Source organism: Cryptomeria japonica, chromosome 5 (assembly GCF_030272615.1).
Source record: "Cryptomeria japonica chromosome 5, Sugi_1.0, whole genome shotgun sequence".
NCBI lineage: Eukaryota > Viridiplantae > Streptophyta > Pinopsida > Cupressales > Cupressaceae > Cryptomeria > Cryptomeria japonica.
In genome coordinates, this window is record NC_081409.1 from 420,663,972 (window position 1) to 420,686,142 (window position 22,171).

Sequence of the window (22,171 nt, forward strand, 5' to 3'; positions counted from 1 at the left end):
CTATTCTAGGATTGCGTATGAAGGTAGGATTCTGAATTGCTTTTCTTGTTGCCAAAAGAATTTGTTGTTCTGTTGAAAGAAATGATTTGGTTGTTGAGAAAACAATTTGATTGTCCATTTTGAGTTTGGCTGGAAATTTTAATTGAGGTGTGATATTCCTCGTTGCTGTTTGGGTGGTTGAAAACCCCTTTTTGTGTTTGGAATGGATGAATTCCATCAAGAATCTTGATGCCAAAACTAATTTCATTGAAAATGGATTTTATTATAAACCAAAATTTATCAACAAATTTTGTGGTTGTTTCAAAAAAATGGGAGAGATTTCGAACTATGTTTTATATGTTTTTAGCGCTGTGTTTTAATTATATAGCGCTGTGTAAAATACCCATTTTATACCCTGTGCGTTTAAACTGTGAAAAATATTATTTTTTTAGCTTGGGCTGTGCATTATTTTGGTTTTACCGAGCTGGGCGAAGTTGTTTTCATCGAAACCCTTGGTTGGGGATGGAGGGCGGGGAGTGGAGCTCCACCCGCTCCTCCTCCCCTCTCCCCCGCTCGCCCCTTACCTTTGCGTGGAAACCGCAGTGGCTGCGGCTCACGGCGGTGGCCGCAGGGGCCGCGGTGGCCGCAGGGCGCCGCGGCACCTGCGGGCACCACCGTGAGCGCCGCCCACGAGTATCCCCCGTGCCAGCGGCTAGGGTTAGGGCACGGCCCGCCCTAGCCCTTGTTAAAATATTTTTTTTTAATTAGTTTTTAAAGATGTTTTTTTTAATGCATTTTTTTTAGTGTTCAAAAAAAAAAATGCTTATAATATGTTAAATGTTATTTTTATTGTTAAGTGGAAATTAGTCCTTAATTAGGATTAGGGTGGCAATATCACGTTAAATGTCAGTTGGATATTGATTAATTCTATAATGGAGTTTATAGGTTAATCGTTATTCAACTTCATTTCATGACTTTTGCCCTCTTTCTAATCAAGTTCTACAACTGTAATATTGTAATTTAATATTGTCGATTATTCTCTGATTGATCTTGGCTAATAAATTGATATCTTACCTTCTAGCTGATTAGGGAAGTGGCTAATTGAGATAGTCTTGTTTAAAAACAATAGAGAATAATATGTTACTGGAAAATCGTTGAAATACGATGTAGTTACTAATTGATGAAGTTAAATATTATCTTAGAACATATCATTTGAGTAATTGAAAAGTAGTGAAATATTTATCGTTGGGCATTAGAAATTTAACGATATGCTTTTGATAATGATTATCTTCATTTGGACTTCCTTTTTATATTTATATTTCCATGATCCGTATGGTACATCTGGGATTGAAAATTATGAATTTGTAGAGATTGATTTTGAACCAGTATGTCTATGATGTTTTGTTGGAGATTAAATATCTTATTTTAGTTGATTAATGGTTGTCTGAATTTTATTAATATGAATTGGTTTAAAAACTCATTATGACTTTATATGTCTATTCGATGCTTTGAACCTTCAAGAGTTAGAAAACCAAGAACAACCTATCCCTAGATGAGGTAGATACTGTAATCTGTTTTAGATCATGTAGAAAACTTGATTGATTTTAATGCTTAAATCAATTTGAGAAGATATTGCCTTTCTGATTATTGCCTTTGCGAGTTTAATTTCTGTATTCGCCTTTAATTATGAAATGGCAAGAGTGCTTTGTTTAGTAGGACCCTGTCGTATGGCTTGACTTGGGGTACCTGTTTCAGTCCTCGACTCCGAGTTGACTGTTGTATTGTGGTAGAGTCGTTTTGATCATATCCTCTTTGTGTGAGTCGAATGATGATTCATGGTTGACCTTAGTTTGTCAGGTCTCTAGTTAGAGTACCGTCAGTAAGTGTTCATCTTTGAGTCGTGTTTGACCAAATGGTTGTCCTCTTCTTCTTGAACTCCATTCATTTGACCATGTGTATTCCTTGGTTTTGAGTTCGTCTGAGTTTAGTCTAGTGTAGTATGGGAAAGTGGCTTTCGATTGGGGGCCGCCCCCAAAGTGGCTGCTGGGTAACCCATCAAGAGTGAGTCTGATAAGTGATAACCTATCAGTAGATTAGAATGTAATCTCTAAGTAAGATAATTGTGCCTCACACATGGGACGAGTGCTAGCATAGACTCGACATGCTGTGAGAAGGCCTGAAATGGCAAACCACCATCCTTGTCTTCACAGGAGGATGTGTGGGTCCACATGAGGCTTGGATGGGCCGGAAGCTCAGATTAGGTTGCCAGGGTGACCCAGTGTATGGGGCCGGGACCTATGAAGACTTGCCATGGTAACCATACCAGGTTGTGTGATGACACTTGTCCCTACGTTCGCTAGTGTGTTGTCGTTTTGTCCTGTTAAGAGTACCTTTGTGGGTCGTCCTTTGTATCTGCCCTTGTGAGTTTTGGTTTCATGTTAGACCTTGGGTGGTGATGGCTCAGTTTTGTGGATGCTCTTCTGGACTTATGTTTTTAGCTTTGATTATGTTCAGCTGGATCCTGTTCTTTTCAGGGATCGTTTATGTATTAATTGACCGATGCGGTCATTTGTATATTGCTTATGTATCGCCTTGATGGATGGATTGTATATGGTGTAACCTCTTGTATTCTTAACTTTATTAATTATCAGAGGGGTCTTGCAGTTGAGCAGACCCGAAGATGCAGCCCTTTAGGGGTGAACTCCGAGATCATTATGGTGTTATGTGATGTGTTCTCTTATGTTTTCCTTTATTCAACGTTATCATGTATGATTAGCTTATGATAGAATGGTTAAGTGGATAAATGGAATTAGCTTTTAATGCTTTTATGCAGTTCTTTCTTGAATGCCATGTTGATCGAATGCCTAAGTGGTTTGGATGATATTTATCGTAGATGTTGTATGTAATCATCTTTTGAAATACAATAAGTTGGAATATGAAAGAATGTAACTTAGAGTAATGAATTATACTCAGCTGTTGTTAAGGAATTTAAATATGCTTGGAAAGATCTCTTATGTTATGATGAAATCCTAGTGTATTAGAATGTTAGATGTATGGTTTGTAATTTTAAATGAAAAGCTTGAATGAAGATTATGAATGGATCTTAATGATGAATGTTCGCTTGTGATTTATATTTCCTCTTTTGAAAGGAATTATCCTGATTATGAATTATCTCGTTATTAAGATATTCAGCTTTTTGGATTAATTGTGTGAGTTAATTGAATTGTGATTTAAGTAATCTTGTTGGAAAACTCTTTAGGAGTTAGTCGTTGTCTTCCGCTATGTAATCTGAATCTTTGATATCTTGTTGCATCTTATGTGTTGTAACTTTTAAAAAAAAAATTATTGCACTCTAGTCTTGTGTTATGGCTTAATCCCTTCGGGGTTTCCTGGCGGGGCATTACAGGGAAGATGGATGTAGGTAGGATAATGGTGGATAAGGAATGAGGGATAATGGTAGACGTGATTGGTGTAGTTCCCCTCCCTGATTCATCTTCTCTTTTTGTACATCAAATGAATATATTGATCTAGCTTAGTCTACTTTATGATGATTTGATGATATCATGTTATGTGCTAATCCTATTTCATGATTGTATTGGATATGTTGATGGATCTATATTTGATTATTATTCATGATGGATCATATTTCTTATGGGATTTTGATGACATTATGATTACGCTAACCCTACCCTATGATTATGATGACTGAGTTCATGCTATGATGTTTGTGATTATCTTCTAGTGTCTTCATGATTAGAGATGATGTCATACACTTAAATTGCGAGAACGATATGATGTTGTGATTCTATCACTTGCCTGATCATTTTATGATGTATATGTGTTGTGTATATATATATATATATTGTATTGCATTTAGTGATGGATGTAGGATTAAAGGTACCAAACATTGACTCCACCCGATCTCACAGTTCTAAGCGTGTCTTTATCCCAATGGCAACTTGTTGGAGATAGCATGTGTTTCCCTCTCATACTCTAGGCTTAAGTTGATACCCTTGTCAATTAGTGTCTTGGCTTGAGTCGTTGGTTTGTGTCATGTGGTATGTTGTTCAACCTTATGTAGGGTTGCCTTGTGGGTTTGTGATTATTTATTAATTAATAATTAATCAATTTATATAGTTTATAAATATTAAATTAAATCAATAGATGACATTAATATTTAATATTAATGTGCGATTATTATTGGAGAAAGATTACTCATTAATGTTTATTTTATGGATTTATATATTATTGATTATTTGGAATTGTGGAAATTAATTAATCAATTACTACATATTGCCATTGACGTAAATTTTTAAATAATGGTTAGTATGAATAGAATATATTTATACATATGTATTTACTAGGAGTTTATAATTAATTAATAATTAAATTGGTAGAATTATTTTAATTGAGTATTTATGCTTATCAGTACATCCATCTATTTATTTATTATTTATTTGGTTATTTTATATGTATCTGTACATTTAATTATTTGTTTATTGTTTATCTATTTATTTGTTTTTGGCTCATCTATTTATTGGTTATTTATTATTTATTTATATTGGGTTTGATTTATTATTTGAGCTTTTCATTTATTAGATTATTATTTATTTATTTATTGTTAAATTAGTGGATGGGTATTTATGTCTATCCGTACATTTATTTATTTATTGTTGGATTATTTATTGTTTATCTAATTATTTATTGTTTTGATTAATTATTTATTTGCATTGTTGTTTTATTTATTTGTTATTATTTATGTACCTACCCCTTGTTATGATTGGGCCTCTTGGGAGTTGTGATTGCGAGGGTAATATTATTTAATTATTTGTTTATTTATTTTTATTATTTGTGGTTTTATATTTAATTGGAGCATTTATTTATATTGCCTTTGATTTATTTTATTGGGCTTTAATTTATTATTATTGTTTATTATATTATTATTATTCTTACATTCTCTTGTTACTAATTGAGTAATTAAATATTATGTTTATACCTACCCTATTATTTTATTGGTTGAGATTTGAGGGTAAGTAAATAATATTATTTTATATTCTTACCTTGATTTTTGGAAGGGGGTTGGTATAGGATATATTTTATTGGAACATTTTGATTGGTAGATATTCTTCTGTGATTTTGAATGAGATTCTATTTATTGACTTTGTGAGCATTTTTGTGGGGGTGCTTCTGGATATCTTTCTGTGATTTTTGGATTTTAGAATGGCTTGGAGTGAGAATTGCTTGGTTGGGTTGAATTTTGGAAAGCTTGTTTGATTGGATTTTTTCTCTTTTACGATTGCATTACAATCACTCTACTTCTAGGTTAGAGATCTTTTACTATTCTTACATTTTGAATTTTTAAAAGAGTTGTTTTCTTCATGACTATTAAAAGATTGTTTGGGGAGATTTGGGAATGAATGAATATTCTATTATTAGTAATTGGGAGTAATATTTTGGGAAAAAGATTTATATATAATTTTATGAATCTATGTGTGTTGCATTGCTGAAAAAGGGCATTGGTGTATGTTGATATGTTGATTATAATTTGTCTATGAATGCATTATGGTAACAGTTGGTTTTGTGAGGTTTATCTGTTGTTGCATACCCTATCTTGTGTCCTTTTGATTTGATTAGATATGGAGTGGCTATGTCTGTAATATTTTATGTGCAATTTATTGCTGGTATAAGTTGGAATTCTTGGATGCATTGTATTGTTGGCCTTAACAAGGCTTTGTTTTGGTTTCTTATTGGCTTTTAGTGACTTCTAGATAGTATTTATGCCATTGTAATCCCCGTACCCGAATCGAGGCAAATTTGAGTATCTTTGTATCCCATTTTTCATGAGTTGGTCCCCTGTTATAGTAGTGCTAAAACAGAGAACAATAGCACTATTCTGGGCTACAATACTGCCAACATAGTGTCAACAAATTTTTGGGTTGGTTTTTGAGTCCCTCAATTGATTTATCTACTTGGTCTTCATTCCAGAGGCTTGTTTTATTATGTTTGATGGTTTTGGGGCACTATGCCATTCATTTGTGATGTATGTGAATCCATTTGGGCTTCACAAGTGGTTTTGTGCTTGTTTGTTGAGGTTTTGATATGTTGCTCTAGCAAGTTGAGTGATTCCTTGTTGAGGATGGTTAATTGTAGCTCCAATGAGAGGTTATGTTGTGCCTCACTGTGGAGGATCATTCTATGTTATTTGATTCATGTATTGCACCTATTTATGTGTATTTGACATTCTTGAGGCTCTCTTTATTGTTGCATTTTGATATTATGATCTTATGGCTTGATCCTTGGTAAGTGTCTCTTGGCTGTATGTTGATGACTATCTTTGTGATTCAGTTGTATAAGTTTTGTAATAACTTTTGGATGCCTTCCACGTAGAGATTCATGTTATTATTGTGTTGTATTTTGTTATGTGTTACCCTGTGGCTTGGCATATTATTAGAGGGAGTGGGCTTCCTTGTGATGACCAGGGTCACGTGAGTTAGGATGCTTGGCACCTAGACTGCCAGGGCACATTGGGAGTTTTCCTTTTTATAATTTAGTGATAACATTTAATAATTGATTGGGTTTGGGTTTCACCTAATAAGATAATTATATTTGGTTTGGGCCATATGATATGGCAAGCTGATCTCCCTTGTACTCACATAGGTTGAGATGGCTCCACATGTCTGCTAAGGGATTGGTTTCAACCTTCTTTTGTGAGGGTATCTTGTATGTCTATTAGGAGTATGGATTTCTCTTCTTTGTGAGGATATCATACATGTCTACTATGGGTGCATATCTACCTTCTTTGTGAGGCTATCATGCAGGAGCATGACTAGTAATGATGACCATATTCCCTTCTATATGAGGACAACATGTGATGACACTCCTTTCCTACATGTGACCATGTCTGTATGCCATGATTTAGTGTACGCCTCTGGAAGAGTTTATTGTTGATTTCAACCTTGTGTTGTCATGTGATTATTGTTGTGTTGAGCTCATTATATGCTATGTTGATTCCCATGGTTGTTAGGTGTCAAGATAGGTCTTGAGTGAGTGTTGGAACCCCATGTCATCTCCTATCACAGGGGGTGGTTCCTATTTGGTTCCACATGGTTGGGTGGTTTGATTCCTTCTTCCATTGGGATATTCTTCTTCTTGGATGTCAGTGTGCATGGATTGGATTCTTAGATTCTTCATTATGTGGATATTATTTGGAGCTGATTTCTATGTACTTGGAATAGAAAACATTTTTTATCATGATGATTTATATTTGTAGATGAGATTATGTGTCCCTAAGCTATGCATGTTCATTTATTTGTTGATGTAATTGAAAGGGAATATGATGTAGTAGTTTAGGAGGAGATCTCATTGTATATTCATTGATGTATTGGATACTCATTTATATAATGTTAGAGTATAGTTTGATGTGAAAGAAAGAGATAGTATTTGTATGTTTGTATTGTGTGAATTGTAAGATGAAATTGTATGCATGACCTTAAGGAAAATTTAAGATGAAATATTAGTAGTTGTTGTTATAGAATTTGTTTAAGTAATGGAAATCTTTTAGTTGTGATGGATTATGTTGCTTAGGAGATTGAGCTTCTTGTAAAAACTTAAAGGATATTCTATTATTTTTAAAAGAATGGTTATATTTTCTATGTTGCTTTTATGATGAATGATAGAATGGATACTAGGAGTATTGGATTTGGTAGTTTATAAAATATTCTAAAGAGTATGATATGTGACTAAGTTATGCATATGTGTTAAGGATTTATCATAGTTGTATGGAAAGTAAATGAATAGATGGATAATAGAATATGATGTTCTAAGAGGATTATATGATGTGTTAAGATTTTGTCAAGTAGTGATGTTTAGATACCCTAGGGAATGGATATTGGATGAGTTTATATAGAGTTATGTTAATGGTTAAATGGTTATTCCGCTTACGTAATATGATTCTATGGTTATGTTCTTGTTGATTTATGTATTCATGTATATATTTAATAATGCATTGATGAATAATGGTAGTAACATTGCATTAATACACTAGTACATTAGATGCTCAATTATGATGACCGCTTGTCAAAATTTAGATGATTTTTTGTCAGACTGCCAACAAATGTAGCCGTTGAAAACTTGGTGTTAGATATTCCGATGGTGCTTGCCAATGTTAGAATTTTGACGACAACTATCATGTCTCCATTGGTGTATGTCTTACCGATAGCCTCATCAACTATCGACAAGACCAAATGTTCCCTTCAACACTAGTGTAAGTCCTGCTGATGGATTTCATCAGCATGTACTATCCTGACGACACCCCAAACATCAAGTCTACATCGGTGTATATCTTATTGATAGCCTCATCGGCTATCGACAAGATCGAATGTACCCTTTTTCGCTAGTGTAAGTCCTTCCGATGGATTTCATCAGCATGTGCTACCCCAAGCACTCATCCACCGAGAGAATGTCATCGGGCATACAACATCTTTGTCAGATGTCTTGTTGATTTCCATTGGAATGCCAACGTCGTCCGATGGAAACTAGGAATTGTGTACCGATGAGGATGTTGTATGTCTGATGAAATAGTCATTGGTGCGAATATAGGGGGCATCGTAATTTCGACAATTATTTAATTTAAAAAAAAAATAATACAAAAATCATATAATATATTATATTAAATATCATAATATACTATATATTATTTGTTTCAATTAACAATTTTGTATTTTACATGAATATTATAAAGGATTTGCAATGGTTATGTCAATTTTAGTTTATTAATTTGGTATTTTCACTTCACTCATATCTTGAGTGGTTATTTTCCTAATAGAGAGAAAAATGCTTATTAGTTAACACATAGCATAATTGAATCTAAAGACATAAGTATATCTTCATCTCAAATTTTATTCTATGATAAGAGTCACAAGTTCCTTTAGTAGGGTAGAAGAGTTGTTCTATGACAAGACCTACAAATGGGTCATTGTGCATTTCACTGTATCCTCTTTAGCATTAGAAAGAGTTGTTCCTCCCCCTATTAACAAATGTTGAAAGGTGCCTATGTGCTCAATGGGTCTCTTAGCTTGTAAAAATGGCCAACATTCATGAAGAAAAATGAAAAAATGTCATTAGTGAAATGATTAGTCATTGAGATCATCTTAAGATGACTAAAACACAACCATCATATCCCACAAAAATAAATACAGGCCAAATATGCCTCAGAAACCTCTCATTACTTAAAAGTTAATACTATCCTCTAGATGTCAAAGGAAATTTGGTCATGTGCATTGACCGCTACAATTTGGAGTGCAAAAGAGGGAATGTACCTGAAATTCCACTACAATTTTAAGAACAAAGAGACTCTATGGCACCAAGAGGCTGCAATCGTAGCCTATGTTGGCCGTCATCCCTATTGCAACAATAACAAGATTTGAGGTAACAATTATAAAATTTGGATGAACTCAAAGAGACATTTACAAATACAACTTACCCTTTATAATACCTAATTGAAAAATGGATGCAATTCAAGTCCTTGTATCAATAATGTTTGGCAGATAGTAAAAAACTAGAACAATAAATTCCATATAAAAGTGGTTAGACTTAAAATGATAAGGAAAATGTCAACTAATAAAAAAACTTACAAGGATGAGACATATTCACAACTTTTGTAGTCGTGTCATGCATATCAACACTAGAAGAAACTCATAGTGTTAGTGTACATACAAGACAATATAGGAGTTCATTATACCCAACAACTTGTGGTGTTGTTGTTCGTGTTGGCTCTGATGGACCCGGACCCTGCAATTAAGATTCAATATACATTATTCAATAAAATTAACTGTGCAACATAATGAAATATTGAAAAGTGTGTTATCTTATTGAGCTTTGCTTTGTTTCGAGAATAGTTTAATATTGTCTACTTAAGAGGGCCAACCTATTGAAGGTGGAAGCTCATTTGCCCCCCCCCCCCTAACATTACTCTAAATTCCCCATTAACATCTAACATTGATTCATTCTTTCATACATTATTTAAATATAGCATTTATTCATTATCACATAATGTTCATTAACACATAACATTCATTAACATGCAACATTCATCAATATTCATGAACACATATCATTCATGAACAGTCATTAGCACATAATTACATTCATTAACACATAAAAATCATTTCTTTCTTAATTTTTTAAAGCTATTTAAAAACTAAGTGGAGCATTGTTTTCTTCATCATTTCCCCCATCTTCAGTTATTCTACCCTCTGCTCATGATCTCTATGTATGCCTAGTCCTATACAGAGGACGAGGACACTAAACCAAAGGGGGGTCCTCTGCAATAACAAAGAAATGGGTTAAATTAAAAATATTTTTTATTATTGTTACAAGTATTTCATTAATATAAAGAACATAACCATGGCGCTCTTTACTTGATGGGGTGACATCATCTTCCACATCATTTTTTCTAGCCTCAACCTCAACATGCTGATCACCCTCTAGATCCTTTGGAGTTGAAATACAAAAGGTTACATTAATCAATACATCAATTGCAAGTAAATTTGTTTAAAGGAATAATAGTGGTCCTCTTTACCTTATTGGAGAGCATCACGATCCTGATGTTGTCTACCCGGATCATGCACCACTTGGTCACCACTGACTACATGCTCTAAAATATTAACAAAAAAGTTGCATTAATTACTATACTAATTACAATTTAATTAAGATGTTTAATTGTATTAATAATTACATAAAAAAAATTGAATAGCAAATGAATACCTCCACTACTGGAATGCACATCTGGACCTTCATGTTCAGGTTGTGTTCCACAATTAACAGGTTGCATTCTAATGTCATGCACATTGTTATCATTGCTTTCTTATTTAAAAAAGAATATAGTCACTTTATGTTGGAACTTAACATCATATAGATTATTGGTAAAGTATTCAATTTGAAATCATTTTCATTTAGCTTATTTACCTTTGTGACGGATGCATCAGACTCTCATGTTTTCCCACTCAATTCTCATAGTCATTCAGCCATGACTGTATAGCCTTGCTGGTAGGCAATTCTTTTGTCATCTTCTATGGGCACTCTATTGAATTCAAAGCCCTGCATTTTTTCTTAGTATCGTGAATTTTGCTTGTATTGTTTGATAAAAAAAAAATTGTTTACAATTTATAAATATTGTGATTTGATATTTCATTTACTGATTCTTACAATTTGTGCAACAAGTTTCATATAGCCACCAGAGCCGAGTTTGTGTTGCCCATGCTTTTCTTGTCTTGCCTTGGTTGCCTTTGACATGTCACTAAGTCTATGAAAATTTTGAAATATGTTACATTATATAAATATAAAGAGTAATTAGTACATAATTACATTCTTAATAGTATCACATACCTTGTTCTGGCATCTAGTGGTGTATTTCCTTTTTTCCTTTCAATTCTCTCATTCGCATCCAATATTAGGTCCTTCGACTCCCTCTTTGGAATCATGGGGGGACGCTAGTACTTTACGTTCTTCTCTAAATGTGTCCTGTATTGGTCCCTCACATACTTTAGATATGTGCCAACTTTTTCAAGGACCTTGGTTTTTTTGAATGTGTCATTTCTGAACAACCCAACCATATGGTTTGTTAGTTCATCTTTTAACTTTTTTTCTTGGTCGTTCCACCTTTAAAGAAAAAATAAACTAAAGCTACCTTTGATATAGTTCAAGAGAAGGATCAAAGAAAACTATTCTAGCAATGATATGAAATAAAAATAGTGGATTAGGGTTAGGTCACATATGATGTTCCACCTTTTACGTATGGTGGGCCCAAATATCTGCAATGCAATGTCATTAAGATTTTTATAAAAAATATCATTTCCTACAAAAAAATAATGGGATCATTAGTCCAAAATGAGTGATCAGTAAGTAAATTAAAATTAGACTATATATAATAATAATTTTAAAGTACCTGTAACCTTCTGTATCTTTAAGGGAATCAATTCTTCATCGCTCATCACCAATGTGGCCTGCAACTTTCTCATACTAGCAATACGGGAATATCTAGGAAATGAGGGTATGTTATCAGTAGTAGTCGCATCTGGCGCATCCTCATGTGCATCTCTTGTTGTAGAAAATGGATCCACTATGAAATTCCCCCAAGAAAGAACGCTTCAAGGGAAATAAACACATAACAAAAGAGAGAGAAAAAGAGGGATCTACCAATAGTGGGCAGGTCAACATGACGTGCAATAGATGATGTATCAATGTTGTGTGTTCCCGAAATTGTAGTCGGTAATACAGGTGGGGCTAACCTCGGATGAGGCACCGTTTGCATAGGAACATTGACATCACCTAAAGAATAATAGATTAAATATATAAAACATTAAATATATGAAAACTACAAGAATTGTAAACAAGGATGAACCTTTATTAAAAGAATTGTAAAGAAAGATGAACCTTTGTTAAGTGTTCGATTCCAATCTTAATGATACAAAAATATGAAGGAGGACAAAGGTAGGTAAATTTGTGACAAGAGGGTAGTGTAAAGGAAGAAGGAAGGAGACACCTTGAAGAACACTATAATGTATTATGGTTTGATAAAATCAATAACATTGTGTTTTGGAACTTTTTAATTGCAAATTTCCATGACAATCATGTTTCATGCACTGTTTCAAGTTTCTTCTCATCAAACAAATATATTAAAAATGTCTAATCAAGGATTGGAGGGTGAAGTGTAATGAATTAAAAAAAAATTGTGCCAAGTTAGAGCAATGGACGTGAAGAATAAGGAGAGTTTGAATTGTTTTTCTCTAAACTGTCCAAAACCCTCAGTTCTGGGTCAGTCACAAGGGGTTGTTAATATCCATTGATGTAGTTATTGAAAACTTCTCAAATTATGGATTCCTATTGTCAACTCAAGAATATTTCATATTGAATTATTCTTATGTTGAATGGTTGTACAAATGTCAATAAAACTAGTGCCTTAACAGACTGAGACAAAGTTTTCCCTATTTTGGGACATCAAACCATATTGTTTTGTTGAGTGATGTCCAATGGGTTGAAATAGGACCGTGTTGATTAAATAAGGTTGAAACAACTCTAAATAACCTTCCCCAGTATGATGGACATTGATAAGCCAAGAAAGTTTCAATCTACTTTTTTGATCATGACAGTCACCATGAATGGTAGTTTGGGTTCCTTATTTTGTAGTTTTGGAATTTGTAAGGATTCTATGAGTAAGTGCAGATTATGAGTTCTTGGGTAGTTGGAGAAGGCATTAATGAGATGAGGATAGTGAAAGAACGCTCTTGGAGGATAGGGGTAAGTATATATTTAAGGTATGATGGTTGAAATACTTGGTATTTTCACAATGTTAAGGCTAACATGGAGTTGCTTGAATATGTAACTTGTCTTGTTGGAAGTTGAGCTCAAGTAGAATGTGATGAGCTTTAAAAGGAGAGAGTATCATATAGTGAGAGGTGAGTTGACAGCGAAGAAAAAATCCTAGTATGAAGCTCTCAAATATTATAAGTGATAAAGTGAAAGGTTGATCCAAGTCAAGGATCTAGAAAAAGAATGTGTTGGGGCTTTGTTGAGAACAAGTGAAGGGATGTGTAAGGGGGTTTATTGCCCTAAGGTATGAATGATTAGTCATTAAGAGCATCAACTAGATCCCTCTGCATCAATTACATAATAAATATATGATCAATAATACTAGCATTAAATAAGCAAGTTCACAAGTCCAAATAAGGAGTAGTTTTAATGTATAGAACATGGTCATCACCTGAACTACCTGCAATACCCTGATCATGGCCACCAGGTTGATGAGGATGTATAAAATGTTGTAAAAACAACATGTACATATTATAGTTAATGACATAAAAGAGAATAAAATATAAACCATTATTGAACTTTTGTTATAATTAAATCTTTCATTACTACTTACTTGCAAGTTTTGTGATGTCCACATCAATTGTTGCACCCTGTCTTCTATTTCATTGGTCTGAGGGCTCATGGATGACAAAGAAAGAATATCTCTATTAATTTTTCTAACAAACTTTTTCATCATTTCTATAGGCTTTGTGGTAAATGCAATGTCATCATCGCATAATACTATTGAGTCCACATCCCTATAGAGGTGCTGAGGTACTGCAGGTCCCTTTCACTTTCCTTGAACATCCGTCTATGACAAGAATATTATTAACACTATCAAAATTACTCCAAAACACTCAAGAAAAGAACATAATAATGTAAAATTTTGCTTCTATCTAATTTGTACAGTTACAATGAGGTTACCTGCTTGGTAGAAGTGTCATGACCTACATACCTATCTGTGCTATGTGACAGATCCATGTTGCCCTGTGACATAGAAAAAATATGAAAATGTTAGCGAAATGAAACCAATATACTTAGAAAAAAAACTTAATAATAAAATAGTATATTGGAGTCATTAATTGGAGGTTGGTTTAAATGGTATATAGTACGTACCACCCCCATGATAGTAACTTTGTTTGTATCTATACGATTCAAATTGTAATCAATGAGTAACTCTTTCATTGCACTTATTGATTTTATCACACATACGTATACATGATTTCCCTCATGCACCTCAAATATGCAATTGGGTTGCTTATTAGTTGACCCAGGTTGCATACTAATTATAAAACCTGCAATATTCCCTGTTGATTTTGGCCTTCCATCAATGTATATAGCCACTTGTTTACTTTGATCATTATCTTTCTATTGTATATAGTTTGCTCACAGTGCATACTTACACATACTTTTTTTATATCAAACAATCTACATCCAATTTTTGTAATTGTAACAAGGTCTGACATACTCCATCAATTTAGCGACTTTGCTGTAACACACCTTTATGTCGTCCATGGAAAATAGGCCCAAACCATGTAATGACGAAGGTGCTATGCGATATATTCTCTCGTTAACACAAAAATCAATGTTTATTGGAGGAAGTTACTTGGGTACCCATTGTTTCCGTAGATGTTTGTACCTCAAGGGCACCTTGATGTTTCCTTTGGTCTCATCATCGTAAGAACATGACCCCCCTTGAGCAAGGAAAAATTCCATGCATTTATTGAATTTTCTTCTAATATTTTTACCTCTAATTGATCTCCCTATTTTAGATCTACTAAATGTCTAACTTTCATCTTCTATTCCTGCATATCTCTCACTCGAAGAAGACACATCTAAAAAATACCTATTTGGTGATACCTGGACTCCATCAAATGAGAGAGTTAGTTGGTAATGAGAGAGATATTTTTTAAATGAGGGTAATTTTGATGAAAAAGTCATCCCTAAAGTTGATGTTGAGATTAAAATTTGAATAAGTCCAACTGGGGCCTCAAGTGTTGATAACTCTGTATTAGGTTTGCTGCTAATGTTGAGGTTTGAAAAACTAAGGAAGTTTGTTTTCCTGGTAATTTTTTAAAAATAAACTATTTCTATAGGGTGTATTGACTTATACCTGTCAATGCATGAGATTGTGTAGGATCCTCGTCAAAGGGGTTCACATTCTTGCATATGTAATTTAATTATCTTATGTTAGCTAAAAATGACATGATACGTATACTAAAAATTACATAGTACAAAACATGAACAATATGCTGTCGTCATAATCATTGTATACTTTTTTATTCCCCACCTTTACTTTATGTAGACTGTGTAGGATCCTCAAGTAAAGAGTTGATGATGTTTGTAGTCAATTACCTATTTCCATCAAGGGTGGAAGCATCACACAAAATATATACATGAAATCAACACCAACAATTGAGCATCATAAGCATTACATTTGTAATTTGATAAACAATAAATAAATATGTATCATAAGCATCATAAGCATCACATATGTATTATCAGATATGTAATTGAGCATCATAAGCATCATATATGTATCATCATAAACATGTAATCCATCAAATATATATCATAAATCACCATCCATCACATAGCTAATAAACAATCCACATAATGAATTAATTATGTAGCCATATAAGTGAAATAAATTTCTATCAAGAAATCAATATTAAGTAGATAATATACTAATTGTATACCTCATACATTTCATTCATGTTATTGATCTTCTTCTTCATCCAACTCATCATCATCATCATCATCATCATCATCATCATCATCATCATCATCATCATCATCATCATCATCATCATCATCATCATCACCATCACCATCACCATATCACCATCACCATCACTATCACCATCATCAACAAAATCATCATCATCATCATCATCATCATCATCATCATCATCATCATCATCATCATCATCATCATCATATTCTTCTTCTTCATGAACATTTCCGTCAGGAACATCATCGACTGACTATCATTCATGGTCATCATCTTCATCATCTTCTACTTCTTTGGTATATTCTTCTTCCACCATATTATACTTTACTGACCTTCCTCTTGGATCATGTCTAAAAACAAATGACCTACCCGATTTATGTGGAACCTCTAGTAAAATACCTACTCACATTGGCTTGGAAGAACATAGGGCTCATCCCCAATTGGCTCAAATGACCTTGTATTAACCATTTTAAATCCATTATCATGTTCAATAATAGTTCTATCAAGATCATTTTTATTTAGTCGTAGCCTGTACCATTTGACGACAAACATAACTAATCTGAAGGAATTGAAGTCACACTCAAGTATATCATCCAAAATATCAATTTTTAGACTCTTGAGGATGTATGTCATTGCTAGATGAAATATTGGTCACCTCAAAGACTATAGTTACCCCAGAATCACAAGTTTTCTTCGTGTCATCCAACTTTTTGATGCAATATTTATGACCATTGAAGCACATAGCGTTGTGATGTTTGACCTAGAATATGTCAAACATGTAAAAATTATTGCATCATGAGTTGATAAACATATGGGTGATTAATAAATTTATACATACTTGTTTATCTCTTAAACCATATGCTAAATCAATTTCCCTTTGTGTAACATTTGAATCTCCATTTACAATGAGCTTCTTTAACCAATGAAGACACATCTTCCCATGTTAATGTGCGACCGAAATATTGACATCTTTCAATCCATACCGTCATCCAATCAAGATTGTTTGCAATATACAAATGTAGTGCATCCCACTCTCGACCAACTATACAAAAAAAAATAGATGACTTACAACCGATTTATTTTGAAGATTAAGAATTGGTTAACTACAATAAAATCTTAAAATAACCTCTCACTTTCCTCAATCTACCTTTCCCCATCAAGTACTCCCCTTCAAATTTGTTAATGGGGTTGGGATCCCAAATGTGATCTATGTGGCTCTTTGCTGCAAACTTAGGAAGATATTCCATAATGTACACCATATTTTGGTATACCATATATCCCTCCACCATAGAACTCTCAAGATGTGCTCTTTATCAAACCAAAGCCTTCAAAAATTTCAAGTTCCTCACAACCATCCACATTGACCTAGTGTGTATAGGTCCACACAATTCAATCTCCTCAACCTGGTGTATGAGGTAGTGTTCTTGTGCTTTGAAAAAAGTTGAAGGTAGACACTTTTACATTTCACACATCAGATGAGGAATTTCTCTCTTCCAATATTTTATATCTTCTTTATGGATTTATTTAGATGACAACCACCTACAAGTGATTCAAGACGCAAATATATTAATGAGAAAAAAACAAAAAAATATAAAATATATTACATAACAAGTAAAACAAATGGTAAATATAATATCTATACAACAAATTGAACAAATAACACTACTTCCCTCATGTATTTTCCAAGATCATATATGACTTGCTTGACATTATTTTTGAAATGGTCTGGGAGAGATAGAGGTAGAATGTACTGCAACAGTTATAAAATGATATTTTCATTTTTTTCTAACATAATACAATGAAAAATACATGTGCAATATAAAAATATATAGTAAATACACAAGAACGCGAATTAACTTAATGAAGGTATGCCAATCATGCGTTTTCATCCCTGGCCCAAATTCACTTTTCTTTGATATGAGATTGTTTATGTTCACAACAAATCCTATGGGAAATCAAATTTTTCATATGACTTATTTTATAGCATTGCTTTGCTACTCTGTTAATAACCAAGGAAGGACACTTATATTAATCTGGTCTCCATTGCTATTTGATTAAATGACATTTTTCATGGCATGATTGGATTCCTAAATGTCACTACAAATTTCGACAATTTTTTCTTTGTCACACCTTCCATCCAATATTTTCCATAATGTCTCTGTTATATTCTTTCCAATATGCATAGTATCAAACAAATGCATAATTTGTAGCTTCTCATAATAGGGAAACCTACTAAATCATCTGGGATAACTTTTTAGTCCCTTTGGAAGGTGGTCATCCATGCCTTGACGACCTTCACGATCATCACTTACATCATCAGTAAACAAAACACAATAGAAAAATACAAATTCCAAACATAAACCATTAGATGGAATGACATTGCCTTGATGATTAATTCTATTATATTCCAACTTCCATAGGTGAGGTGTCATTCTTTGTGGCTTTGATGTAGTCTCTTCTTTCCCATTGAAAAGACGTTTTTCAATATTCTGATACTTATGATTTTTGTGGAGGAAGTGCCTATACTCATCAAATACCTACTTTCCTAAAGTTTTTGAATGACAAGATTTCATCTTTGGACCACAAACTGGACATGCAAATTTTATCTTTGTTTGAAGACCTAGAAGATAATGTATAATTTGATTAAATATGTAAATTTTTATAATTATAATTATCATGTGCAACTTGAACACTATAACATACCACAAAAATGTGTTAGCCATGGGGCATCATGTATTGTCCATACAAGCATTGCATGAAATTAAAATTGTCTTTGTCCTATTGATCTAGAGACATCGTACATGGTGACACCATTCTATAACTCCAACAACTCATCGATAAGAGGCTCAATATATGCATTCATATCTTTAACTTGGTACTTACCTAGTTGAATGATAAAAAACATTACATAATTATTATGACCATTTTATTGCAATATTTATAATTAAATGTAGATGACTATTAAATGAGAAAATACCTAGAACAATCATTGCCAACATTATGTGCTCCCTCTTTATTGACATCCATAGAGGAATATTATTGTTCATAACAAAAATAGGCCACACTGAGTAAACAGATCTCAACTCTCCAAATGGATTGACACCGTCCGCTGCCAATGAAAGCCTGAGATTACCAGGTTCTTCTTTAAAGTATGGCCACTTTTCCTCTATGTCCATAAATGTTGAACCATCTACAAGCATTCGGATAATGTCATCCCAACTTCTATTGTGTGCATGGTAATCCATAAATTGTGCCAAGCTAGTGCACTTTAATAATTGTTGCATACATGGAATAATGAGAATATAATGAAGAACCTTGTGAGGCACCTTTTTTGTTATTTGTTCTGTTCGATATCTACTGATATGACATTCAGGACATTCTGTTCCAAATTCATGTTGTTTATGATATATAATATAATCATTGGGACAAGCATCTATTGCTTGATACTCCATTCCAATATATTTCATAATGACACATAATTATCGATATGAGCAAGGTAGAATATTTGATGGTGGTAACAAAAACTCACCTATCAATCTAAAGCAAAAAATATAATTTTTTAATATAATGAATATTAATGGTACATGATTAACCATTTATTAACTATAATGACATATATGACATGCCTTAACATACGTGAGATTGTTATGCTAGATAAACCATTCGTAACCTTCAAGTTCACCAACATCAATACAACAAAGAGAAGAGTTGTTTGGGAGCCTTTGTAAAGGGCCTCATATGCCTTCTCAAGTAGAGGTAAATCATGAACAACATCACGGTCATCTTGATCATCATGATCACCTATGCTAGTACTTAATGTGTCATGGATCAATGTATTTATACGATCATCTTCACTTGTGTTTTCTAGCGCATGATCGTCATCTTCCATGGGATCATTATCTCCAACTTTGATATTCACACCTCCATGTTCCTCCACTTCAAAAACCATATTCTTCGGGTTGTGTTCGTCCATATCATGTGTCCTAGGGTGCTCGACGAATATAAATATGATCAACATAAAAAAACCATGATCATGCTCTCATCATCAAGTGATTTCTTATGTATATAAATTGTTAAAACGATATAATGAACAACTTACCAATAGATGATAATCATGCCCCCCTTCAATGTGACCATGTTGCCTACAATGTTTCTTAGTTGTTTTGATTAGAAGTCTTCTAGTTTTTAAGCCCTTACAAATTTGGCAGGGGCAATAGCATTTTCCATCACCTTTTCTTTTCAAGTTAGACCACAATCTAGCAATTGTCTCCTTATTTTGTTCTTCACTAATATTATCTGACATGGTCTTTTTTCATAGGCAAAAAAATTAGACTATGAAAAAATTGCAAATCAAACCAAAACCATTTAACTTTTTGTTTTCATCTTAAAACATTGAACTTAATAGAGAACGCATTTAATGTAGCTAGTGGTCAAAAAGTCTTTTGAGATAGATTTTCAATCATTATATGTTCAACATAAATTATTTTTCCTCTCCCACCAACTCTTCCTCCCTCCCTCTTTCTCTCCCTCCCAACAAAAGATGTTGAGTGCAGATGTTAAATGGAATCAACATAACTACCCTCATCATGGCATCTAAAAAAATAATTAAGGAGGCAAACAGTTGGAGTGAGATGATTATAAGCAGCATCAACTATGCATTCAAATTATTCTAAGTGTAGTCAACTTGAGTGAATCAGGAAGATTCATTGAGGACAACTCAATTTGATGAATTAGCCACTAAATGCAGGGCTTCACATTAGACTTCAGTTAGTGACTGTGATTAGTCACCAATCAGATAAGTATATCTGATATCTTGTCATGTAATCTGAACATTATATTGAAAGCTTTGATTTGAACTTAATGCTGGGTTTTTCCTCCAATTTGGAGGATTTCCCAGGGTAATCTGCATGTGTTGTCTTGTGTTTTTTCTTGTATTGTTTATTTCTGAGTTTTATTATTACTTTTGATCACTAAAATTATCTTAAGGTGCCTTAAGGTGCCTTAAGGTGTTCACAGTGATCCTTAAGAATGGAATGAACTCATAATTTTAGTAATTCACTATATTACAAGTAAGACAAAATTACTTGGAGAAGTGAGGACGCGTTTGAATTTTATAAGGTGTCTAGAATTTCCTCCTAGAGGGAATCTTACTAGTATATTGATGATAATAGATTATTTATTAGATTTTTTTCCTAATTCAATTTTCCACAAGGTAAATCACTTGCATTATGTCCTTGTCACGTGGTATTTCTTTTATATCTAGTATGCAATTGCTAACTCAATTTTCAATTTGAATAAAGGGCCTTTTCACCTTCCCAATTTATTTGATTCAAGTCCTCCTGAGGTAAATGCCATGATATTGGACAAAATGAAAAAATAATCAGAACCTAGATTCTTAGCAAAATTAGTAAACAATTTCATCCCACGACAGACATAGTCCACTTTTATAAACTGCAAATTTACCAAAAATCAAGGGGACAAATGCTTAAAATTTCATGATCTCCTTGCAATTACCCAAAACATGTGATGTTAAATCTATTTCTATTTATAATTATTTGATGTATAATGAGAGTATTATTAATCATGATAATGCTGTTTGGTATTCTAATTCATCCCCTACTCAATGGGGCAAGTTGTTTAAGAATATTTAGAGCCCTATTGTTGCTCCTAAAAAGAAATCTTTTAAATGGTTGCTTCTACTTGATAAGTTACCTATCAGATCTAAACATTCTAATGATGATTTGTGTAACATTTGTAAGGTTAAAGAGACAAATAGACATATTTTCTTTGACCGCTTTGTAGTTAAGGAGGTTTGGAAGTTGTTTGGGTTTATTATTCCTTGGCATATTAGCATACTTGATGTTGTATCTGGTTTTATTAAAGGACTTTAAAAAGACACTAATCAGTTTTGGAATTTGCTTTCATGTGAAATTATTTGATACATTTGGAGGATTAGAAATTTAGAGAAGTATAAAGGGATAGAAAGGGCCTTTACTGAGTCTTTTCTTAGACTCACATTCCATACTCAGATTACAAAACTTCGGTCTATAACCTTCACAAACTAAGAAAAATGATTTCACAAGTATGAAAGTCTTCTTAGAACTAGTTATA